Source organism: Dipteris shenzhenensis, chromosome 11 (genome assembly GCF_047967505.1).
Source record: "Dipteris shenzhenensis isolate YYH24624 ecotype China chromosome 11, Dip_SZ_1.0, whole genome shotgun sequence".
NCBI classification, from domain to species: Eukaryota; Viridiplantae; Streptophyta; class Polypodiopsida; order Gleicheniales; family Dipteridaceae; genus Dipteris; species Dipteris shenzhenensis.
This window is the reverse complement of record NC_141606.1, coordinates 44,665,903-44,677,244: the sequence shown is the minus strand read 5'-3', so window position 1 is coordinate 44,677,244 and position 11,342 is coordinate 44,665,903. Positions and strand designations below refer to the sequence as shown.

The window sequence follows — 11,342 nt, the reverse complement described above, 5'->3', positions numbered from 1 at the left end:
TTTCCCTAGCCCTCTCCTTTCTTCAACTTTCTGTTCCCTTCTATCCCATCCATCTTATCTTTCAGTACACCTTCCTCTTCACTCCGTCATGGGGCAACTTTGTCCGAAATGGCAAAGAACAAGACTAGAATTCTAGTGTTGCCCACATTCTTGATTGATCGGGTAATTGGATGGGCTCAATTATGGTGTCTAGTAGGTGATGATGGAGTCTGTGTTACAACGTATGACCTGGCAGATTTCACCTTGATAGGTGTTGCCAGATTGCAGAGGACCTTAGCATCCTATAGCAGTAGGAGGCCAAGACCATGTCTCAGCATTGGGACCATGTCAATGCAAGGGTAAGGTTGTTACGACACTATGACATATACTCTAACCTTCTAGCAACACACGGCAAGATGCGTTGCTAGCTAACTTTTGGGATATATCAAGAGGATTGCTGGCTTGTTGGTGGCAGTGATACCTGCCAATCCCATGAGCAGGTGGGTGGGTTGGCCACTATGTTTGTGAGGGAGATCTAAGAGTACTGCAATCCATGGGAAACGGTTTGGGTACAGCAAGCACCCCCTCATATTTCTGACACAAGTACAACAATGGTAAGTCTACCAACAAGGGAGTGATGACGGGAGTTCCTTCAGGAATCCTGAGGAGAGTCTTCAGCACAAGGGGAGGGATGATGTGGTGAGCTACCTAGATACAGTAGGAGAGGCATACATCGAGCTCACTGCTAAATAGGTTGGGACAAAGGTAGGCTACTGAGGTCACTCCTAAATAGGTTGGGACAAAGGTAGGCTGCCTTGTCACAGCAAAACGATGTGCTGCAACCACAGCAAGTCCACCAAAATAGACCCAATGATCTCTCCATACAACTGACCTTGGTTCTCGACTTTGATTCTTCTACCAACTTCTAGCCTCACTTCGATTTTTGACCATCAGGTAGCCAAAACTCATCTACAGCTGTTGGATTCTCTCCATGATGCAGCCACAAGCATGTAGACTTCAAGTATTGTACAATAGACCCTGGTGAGCTGATTCCTGCCAGCCCACTGCTTTAAGTTGACCACTAACATGGTCAACCTAACTGGCCATGTGATTTGGTGGGTGTGCTCAACCCAAAGATGCCTATATGGATTTCAGCACTTTGGTCTCTTCATGACAGCATGCCAAAATTTTACTGGCATTGATCCTGAATGCAGCTCCTGGACTATCTAATTCCTTCTACATGTGCACATGTTGGCATTAAACTTTTCATGTTTGACAGTAAGTACAGTTAGCTGATTGCTGCTGGCCACCCATAAAATCCCATCTGACCTGGGTGGTCTCCATGAAACTAGCTCACTCTAGCTGCCCAATCTAGACCATTTGGTCCATGCAAACTTGTGGCTCATGCCTACTTGAGCTTCCCAAAGGTCGACAAAGCACCCTAACTTAAGTAGCGTTCCCTGGCAATGGCCAGAATCTGAGTAAATACGTAAGAGGCATTGAATGGACACCACATTGAGTTATTTATTCCTTTAAACTTTCAACGAATAAAGGTTTGATGAGATGTCATGACACTGAAATTCACTTTCTGTAATCCTTCAAATAATCTAGCAAAAACTAGTACTCACAGAATCAGCTCACTGCTGAATGTAATCTAATAGCTTTCATTTCAGCAGTCTGCCAAAACTTTTGAATATAGCTCTTTCTTTTTTAAAATTGCAACCATGCCATTCAATTTCAGATCAGTTTATAAGACTAGAACATATCCAATCATACAAATTCAGCTTTTTGTTATGTAATGGCATCGCACCTTGTCTTGGTGAACAGTAGACCATTCAGTCATACACAAAACAAATGAAAAAGCTTTTTATTAGTTCATCCAGCAGCTCTTGAGTGCCATTCCTCTTCGCAAGTTTAGGAATTCTAGTACCCATAATTTTGGCCACTTGTGCAGCCTTGCGAGGTTTTAACTTTGATGACTGCAACGTTGCCTCAATCCTAGGAGGAAGCTGGAGATACTTCACCCGGTTCTGTGTAGGTCAAGGACAAGTTAGCCACTTTAAAGGGTGATGTGTCCTGAGCGAACTAAGGACCTCAGCCAGATCTTATACATCAAGCTTGAGAACGCAAATAATTTTAGATGATGATCGGAATCTGGAATCCAAGGCAAAGAGTACAGAGCACCTTTTCAAAAATCATAGACAGATTTTTCTTTGTTGTTGGGAAGGGGTTCTTGACTGCCAAACCGCCGGAAGTAGTGGTACACTGCGAGCAGATCATCTCCACTATATACAGCCAACACTGCCAGCTGCATGTGCAGAAACAAGAATCTAAGGGATCAGAGGAAGGAGATTATGAAAGCTTTTAATTATCCTAGATTACGAAAAACTTTTCAAGAAAGCTCAATCTATTTCCCAGGTTAAAAAGTAAGTTGATCCTCATTTCTTAGACTTCTACTATAAGCATAATGGCAAATCCTGCAGATAGACCTGATTATGAGATTGGCGAATGGATGGCAAGTGTGATATTGCCTTTCGATAAAGTCTGCTACAATTGAAACATTGAAATTGCAAGGATCGCTCCCAAGAAGATGTTCTTTATAGCGAGCAAAATCCCCAAGGTGAACCAAGCACTTATGGCCCTCAAATCTGAAGTTCTGCTTTCATCATGGCTTGCAATTGGAATCCCATCAGCTAAATAAGTGGAAGCCCATACTTGGCCCTAAGCTTCGAGATCAGCTCATGATAGAAGTCAGACGATTCTAGAAGAAAACTTTTGAACACTTCCTGCACTGGCTCTCTCTGATCGGAATCCCATTAGCTAAATAAGTGGAAGCCCATACTTGGCCCTAAGCTTCGAGATTAGCTCATGATAGAAGCCAGACGATTCTGCAAGGAAACTTTTGAACACTGCCTGCACTGGCTCTCTCTGTAGTAGTATTTTCCCCCCACTCTTGGAATTAGATGTGCCTGATAGTACTTGAGAATCAGCACAGCTGAAGAAATGTTTTTGATATTGCTGACCTGATATCTGAACTCCTCGATCTGCTTGTAGTGCACATTCCAAAGTGACTACTCCACATCATGAGATTCTACAAAAGCATGGTCTAACAAGATAATCCTAATGGTCGCTTCATCACTAGGCTCCACTGAACCCTGTGAAGCAGCCTTTTCAATGCCCATGCATGCGTGCAATGAATTATCTTCCTTCTCCTTTTCAAATGTTTCTTTGGCACTATATGCCCTGAATAGATCTGTTACATTGGCTTTTCCAAACTCCCCTTCAACCACTTCTTCTGTAGCAATGCCTCTATCAGAGCCAATTGATTGCCCAGAGATCAAATCTGTATGACTCTATGACAAGACTTCCTCATTCTGTACACCAGGTTCCAATGATCTATCCAATGGGCTTGTCTCACTTTGAAGGCGAACAAACTCACCACCACCAATGTTTATCATTGTGTCCTTGTTGGAACTCAACCTGTGCACTCCCAAGCTTTATTTCATTAGCTATCTGTTGAGATTCCTGAGGAACATTTTCAAGGTCATTCCCAACTAGAGTCATTGACTCTCCTTGTGTTTGAGAGCCCATAAAAGTCAACCCACCATCAAACTTTCCTCCATGTATGTTTTCATTACGTTGAGCAGCCAAAGACTTGTTTCCACCATCTGAACCGTCACAGTACATCCCCAGATTTCCTTTTTCCTGAATACAAGAATCCAAAACACCTGCGCATTGCACAGAGTCACTGCCCTCCATGTGTACTATCGTCTCTTTAATGCAACGTTTCACTTGGCAATTTAGCTATCATTGTAAATTGTAAAGGTCCTGGATGGTAGCTCTTCTCCTGCTATAGTTCAGTTACGGTCTTAGGGCATTAGTTAAAACCTACAACTCAAGGAGAGCTATATACTACTCGTCAGTTTGGCAATCGAAAATCTTTCTATTCGATGCTATCCCTTGCAAATCGCCTCCTGTTTACTGTGGATATCTGCCCACCTGATTTCTGAGTAATGTATATCTAGGTCCAAGAACAGCACTGCAAGCATCGCAGTTTAACCGCACGATAGTCACCCATGAGATAGAGATCATAAACTCCATCACACACACAATGAAAACCCCACAACGATTGCATACACATATCCTTCCGCACATGAGCAGATAACCAGAAATGTATTCATACCAAGTAAAAGTCAAAACTCCATCACAGACCGGCATATTGCAAAGACAGACACATCTCAACAGCACTGCCTAATGTGATTAGCTGCTGTAAAGTGCATTATCTACAGCTATGACTGCTGTGATGTACTTCATATATACTCTGTGATTATCACTGTGCACACACACGCATACACAGCACAAGGTTCACCTCTTGGACTGTAATACGCTTAATAGTGGAAGCAATTTTTCAGCTGCACATCTGAGCCCTTCTAATGTCTTTTTCATCAACAAGTCGCTTTAGTCCCTGCTTACAAGTTTCCTCTCTTCATACCTGGTCCGTGGCAGCGTAAAATATCTTCTCCTCAAAGCGACCAGCAATCTTTTTTTTTTTTTTCCAAAAAAGAGACTTCTATTAAGTAAGAAAGAAACCCGCTAGAGCAAGCTCTGTGCGGAAATTCACCATGCTAAGCATGTAATAAAAAACACCTCAGAGGAATGAGGTAGAAAGAAACCAAGGCTGAGGCTGAAAATGCCATCTCAACCCTGTAGAAGTCTCAGCAAAGAAGGGAGAGTCTCTCCAATCTCTGAGAAAAGTAACTCTCCTGGAACTAGCAATCTTCCAGAGTTCATGCATGCCATCTTGTCCGGAAAGTGGCATGTGCCTTTGCAGTGTATCCATTTTGCACAGGCAAGCCAAGATACACTGAAGCTCTATTTCACCATTAGGCTTCTCTTTATAGCTAACAGAAATATATAGTTGCAAAGTTTAGGATGCGAGGCTGGCAAGCAAAAACTATGAACCAGAGGAGATACCTCATTCTAGAATGGCTTGCTAGAACACGACACAACAATTTGTCATTCAACAACAACAAACCACTTACTACGGAAAGGAGACGATGATAAGGTTTGAATATTGTAAAGCACATGCAGTTTAATTCTTCAGCCTCAAAAGATCAGCCTCCTTGACATGTTTAGCACGGCAAGGATATCTTTTAGGCTTAATAGTTTGGACACTGTAATTATTAAGGAAGAAATTCCTCTAAGAGACATCTCGAACTCCATGAATGTGGGTTCCACACTCCGATCTTTGAACAACTGTTGGTATTCCGGACAGATAAAAGAATCTCGCTCTAACAAGGACAACTACCAGTTGATCTCAATTCCTTGCTGAGTTAAGGCTAGGGGTTCGGACGAGGAGAAGGCTTGAAAGGGAAAGCAGTCATGAGTTGAAATGAGAGTTGGGAGGATGAATGGAGGTTTGGAGGGGGGTTTTTGGCACCTCCATCCCACATCCAAAGTATCCATTTTCAGCGGATGAATGGCGGGAGCACATCCTTTTCAACGATGCATGTGGCCAAATTTCCAAACATCGAAACATGCATTTTACATTCATGCATGTGGCTACGCTCTAAGGCTTGCAACAGAGCAATGTGGGAAAGTTTAGAGGCTAGAGGGTATCGTTATGCAGGTGAGAGAAAATAACGGTTAACATTTTGGAAGGTGCCTCTCTCGCAGCAGCAGCTGCTCGTTTGTCACATTCCCTACACCCACCGCCCCATTGAATCGTTGATGCATCCTTCATCAGTCGCCATGAAACGCCTCCCCATCTCACATCACCCTTCGGTTCCTCTTCCATTGCCACCAACCGCTCCACCTAAATAATTGTTTCCTTTTCCTTGCTCAATCAAACTTTTTATCACGATGTTTATTCACTGCCTAAATAATTGTTTTCCTTAACCTTAGGTTGTGATTGGCTTGAGAGAAATCATGTTGTCCTAGATTTTCAAAATCATACTGTAGTGGTAAGTGGTAATGTGTCTATTCCAGGGCAAAGTTGGGGAACATTTGAGTCTATTGTGTGCTCTCAATTAGTCGAAGTTGTGTCTGTATCAACAATGTCCTTGCAAATTGAAAGGAGCTACCGGATGTGACACTGGGAACAAGAATGCCCATATTTGCACGTGGATACTATGTATGTGAAGGAAAAATGCCCAATGGACATCCACATCTGTATATCCCACTGTCGGATCAGCACAAAACTTTGCAAGGATCTTTAAATTATTTTTTAAATGTCCTTGCAAAGTGTAAGGTGCATCGGATGCCAGATGTGCCACTAGGGAACAAGAATGCTCATATTTGCATGTGGATGCTATGTATATGAAGGAAACAAGCGCAACGGACACCGACATCCATATACCACACCGTACTTTGCAAGGGTATTGAAAAATTTTGTTTTAATGTCCTTGCAAAGTGTAAGGTGCATTGGATATCGGATGTGACACCGGGGAACAAGAATGCCCATATTTACATGTGGATGCTATGCATGTGAAGGAAAAATGCACAATGGACAACTGCATCTGTATATCCCACCGTCGCTCCAAACTTTGCAAGTATCTTTAAAAAATTGGTTTTAATTTCCTTCCAAAGTATCACATGGATCAGATGCCGTATGTGCCATCGGGGAGCAAGAATGCAGATATTCGCACATGGATGCTACTCGATATGAAGGAAAAATGTGCAACGGACACCGAGATCCGTATACCACACCATCAGATCAACAACAAACTTTTCAGGGGCCTTAAAACAAGTTTTTTTAATGTCCCTGCAAAGTGTAAGGTGCATTGGACGCTAGATGTGACACCGGGGAACAAGAATGCCCATATTTGCATGTGGCTGCTATGTATGTGAAGGAAAAATGCACAATGGACATCTGCATTCGTATATCCCACCATCCGATCAGCACCAAAGTTTGCAAGGGTCTTGAAATAATTGGTTTTAATGTCCTTCCAAAGTATGAGGTGGATCGAATGTAGTATGTGACACCGTGGAACAAGATTGCACATATTCGCACATGGATGCTACGCGATATGAAGGAAAAATGTGCAACGGACACTCACGTCTAAATATTCCACCATCGGATCAGCACCAAACTTTGCAAGGTCTTAAATAAGTTGTTTTAATGTCCTTTCAAAAGTGTAAGGTGCATTGGATGCCGGATGTGCCATCGAGGAACAAGAATGCTCATATTCGCATGTGGATGCTATATATATGAAGGAAACAAGCGCAACGGCAGACACCAACATCCGTATACCACACCGTCGGATCAGCACCAAACTTTGCAAGGGTATTAAAAAAAGTTGTTTTAATGTCCTTGCAAAGTGTAAGGTGCATTGGATATCGAATGTGACACTGGGGAACAAGAATGCCCATATTTACATGTGGATGCTATGCATGTGAAGGAAAAATGCACAATGGACAACTGCATCCGTATATCCCACCGTCAGATTAGCTCCAAACTTTGTAAGCATCTTAAAAGAATTGGTTTTAATTTCCTTCCAAAGTAGCACATGGATCGGATGCCGTATGTGCCACCAGGCAGCAAAAATGCAGATATTCGCACATGGATGCTACTCGATATGAAGGAAAAATGTGCAACGGACACCGAAATCCGTACATTATGCCGTTGGATCAACACTAAACTTTTCAATAGTATTAAAACAAGTTTTTAATGTCCCTACAAAGTGTAAGGTGCATTGGATGCCGGATGTGACACCAGGGAACAAGAATGCCCATATTTGCATGTGGCTGATATGTATGTGAAGGAAAAATGCACAATGGACATCCGCATCCGTATATCCCACCGTCCAATCAGCACCAAAGTTTGCAAGGGTCTTGAAAAAATTGGTTTTAATGTCTTTCCAAAGTATGAGGTGGATCGAATGCCATATGTGACACCATGGAACAAGAATGCACATATTCGCACATGGATGCTACGCGATATGAAGGAAAAATGTGCAACGGACACCGAAATCCGGATATTCCACCATCGGATCAGCACCAAACTTTGCAAGGGACTTAAAACAAGTTGTTTTAATGTCCTTGCAAAGTGTAAGGTGCATTGGATGCCGAATGTACCACTAGGGAACAAGAATGCTCATATTCACATGTGGATGCTATGTATATGAAGGAAACAAGCGCAACGGACACCGACCGACGACATCCGTATACCACACCATCAGATCAGCACCAAACTTTGCAAGGGTATTAAAACAAGTGTTTTTAATGCCCTTGTAAAGTGTAAGGTGCATTAGATGTCGCCGAGGAATTAGAATGCCCATATTTGCATGTGGATGCTATGTATGTGAAGGAAAAATGTGCAATGGACATCCGCATCCATATATCCCACCGTCGAATCAGCTCCAATGATGGCCTTTTTCATTCTAATACTCCAATGGTAATACAATAGCTAGATCCAAAAAGTTAAAGAAATGCTATAGATCGTTAGTGACATTTCCAAGTGGATTTTTGGAAACCCACAAATAGATCATGGGTCCAATGACAATCCATATGTAGAAACATAAAGTGGTTCCAACGACACCCTCTGCAGAATGCAATGGCCACTCCACACATAGCTTATGATCTGACTCAGTAACCATGACTACAGGGAAGGATGACTTAGCCACCACGAATCTATTAGGGCATAAAAAAACTAGAATAATTGTTAGCTTTACACCATCACGTCATTGGTAATCTACGTACCCGCTATCTTAGATAAAGTGAAAGGAGATTTTTATGAAGGTTTGGCACTTAATGGGCAGATCTACCGCCATGATTACTATCTCCACCCATGGCCCTCAAAGTGCTATCAACTTTGTGGCTCAATCGAATTGTGCATTCACGTAAAACTGGGCAATGTAACTCCACAATTTGAAATCATATGCAAAATTATGTAATACAAAGGAGCATTTTGATGTGTTGCTAAATCAAAGGATTGATTCACTATGTAGGAAAGCAAAAGAGCATTTGTAGTTAGTCGGATTGATTCACTTGTGTAGGAAAGCAAAAGAGCATTCACTGTGTAATGAGACGTGCACTAAAGCTTGTTGGTGCCCATCTCATTCATCAATGTATAGTCTCTATATTATGTGGATAAACAATAAAAACTAAGAATTAAAAATTACCAATGGAGAGAGGTCCATGGTCACATATTCCACTCCATAGCTTCATATATACATCGTCTAGGGTATTATCCATAGCTTGATAATCCACTTCATTTCTCACGGTCCCCAAGGGGATGGAGGTGTGTGTGCGTGTGGCCCATGGTGACTACTAATAGCACATTAGATGAACTTAGTAGTCCTTGCACCCCTTAAAATCACAAGGGTCCCCAAGGGGAGGAGTGTGTGTGTGTGTGTGTGAGAGAGAGAGAGAGAGAGAGAGAGAGGGGGAGGGAGGGAGGGAGGGAGGGAGGGAGGGATAGAGAGAGAGAGAGAGAGAGAGAGAGAGAGAGAGAGAGAGAGAGAGAGAGAGAGAGAGAGAGAGAGAGAGAGAGAGATTATTTCACATTCTAGGGTATCTCTAATGAAGTCTATATTTTTGAGTGAATTTTTTAGATTTTTTCATTTTTGTATCATATTGGCATATCTATTAAGTTTCTCTAGGTCTACTTCTCTAACTTATTATGCATTTGAATTGATGTTTAAATATAGTGTTTTGTCATGCTAAGTAGAATCAATGGCAAGATCACTGTTATTAATCATTAGCATCAAAGACACCCTACTGCAATCAAGGTCTCTCTTTCCACCATAGTTTTTGAGATCATTTTATAGGTGTTAATTCGAGTAAGTTTCATGTCCTCACAAATTTTAGTCTCTATAGGGGAACATTTGCACGGGTGGGCATGTGGAATTCCCCATTTGTGCACATGCATAGGTGCATGAAAATCGCATGTGTAGACCATCATGAAATGTCAAGTGTCCGATCATCATGCAACCTTAAGAGTGTTACTTAGATTAATTTCCATGTACTCACAAAGTTTTATGTTGATCGAGAAGCATTTATGTCATGGGTATGTGAAATACCCCATTTCTACACATGCATGGTGCATAGGTGCATGAAATTCACATATGTGGATTATCATGGACTGGTCAAGTGTTAGATGGCCATGAAAATTTTCACAGTTGTTAATTAGAGTAGGTTTCATGTCCTTGGAAAGTATCATATCAATTCAAAGCCATCTAGGTTGGTAGGCATGCACAATTCCCCATTTTTATGCATTCATGGTCACGAACACTTATTTCATTAATTTTGGACTTGTCAATGTACAAATTCATTTTTATATATGCTTTTGGACTAGATTTTGGATAAAATTTGAGAAAAAATCCACTCTTAAAAACAATGAAAACATAAAAACAAGCAATTTTTTAGAGAGCTTTTTAAAGAAATTCACATATGTGGATCATCATGGACTGGTCAAGTGTCAGATGGCCATGAAAATTTTCACGGGTGTTAATTAGAGTAGGTTTCATGTCCTTGGAAAGTAACATATCAATTCAAAGCCATCTTTTTGGATAGGCATGCAAAATTTCCCATTTTTATGCATTCATGGTCACAAACACTTATTTCATTAATTTTGGACTTATCAATGTACAAATTCATTTTTATAGATACTTTTGGACTAGATTTTGGATAAAATTTAAGAAAAAATCCACTCTTAAAAACAAAGATGAAAACATAAAAACAAGCAATTTTTTAGAGTTTTTTTGAAAGAAATTAAATCAAAATTATAAAATTTTAAGGTGACACAGTTTAATACATAAAAAACATTTGTAAACTCTCATTAATAGTTACATCAAAAGGCTTAATTTTTTATTACTTATTTACCTAATTTATTATAATTTAAATTAATAAAAATAATTCAAATGCATGAATAAATTAATGTATGTATGTATGTATGTATGGCCCATGCATGACCTCAATTTACTCTAATTTGGATTAAAAAGGGGAAGGGGTGAAGGGAAGAGAGAGGGAAGGGAGAATAGAGAGGGAGAGAGGAAAGAGGAAGAAGAGAGAGAGGGAACGAAGAAGAGAGAGGGAGAGGGGAGCGGAAGGGAAGAGAGCAAGAAGAGAGAGGGAGAGGGGAGAGAAAGAAGAGGGAAGAGAGGAAGGAGAGGGGATGAGAGGGAAGAAGAGAGAGGGACAAGAGAGGAGAGAAGGAGAGAGGAGAGGAAGGGGAAAGCGAAGGGACGGGAATGTGAGTCTATATATAAGCCATGAAACCCTAAAGTTTTGAATTTCCCTCTCTTTTTCCTCTCCCTCTCCCGCTCCCGCTCCCTCTCCCTCCCTAGATTTCGAATGTCACTCTCTCTCCTTGCCATTCTCTCCCTTCCCTCTCCTAGAATTCAAACTTCTTGCTCCATTCT

The 11,342-nt window shown here is 41.3% G+C and overlaps 1 long non-coding RNA gene across 1 annotated transcript; it reads right to left on the bottom strand.

Moving 5' to 3' along the window:
* Window positions 1-1,862: 1,862 nt before the first annotated feature.
* LOC147897065 (uncharacterized) lies at window positions 1,863-4,516 on the bottom strand. The gene is made up of 3 exons (XR_015541795.1): window positions 2,469-4,516; window positions 2,164-2,287; window positions 1,863-2,009 (listed from the first exon to the last, which is right to left on the bottom strand). It is a non-coding gene; the product is annotated as an uncharacterized LOC147897065 (long non-coding RNA).
* Between the last annotated feature and the right edge of the window lie 6,826 nt (window positions 4,517-11,342).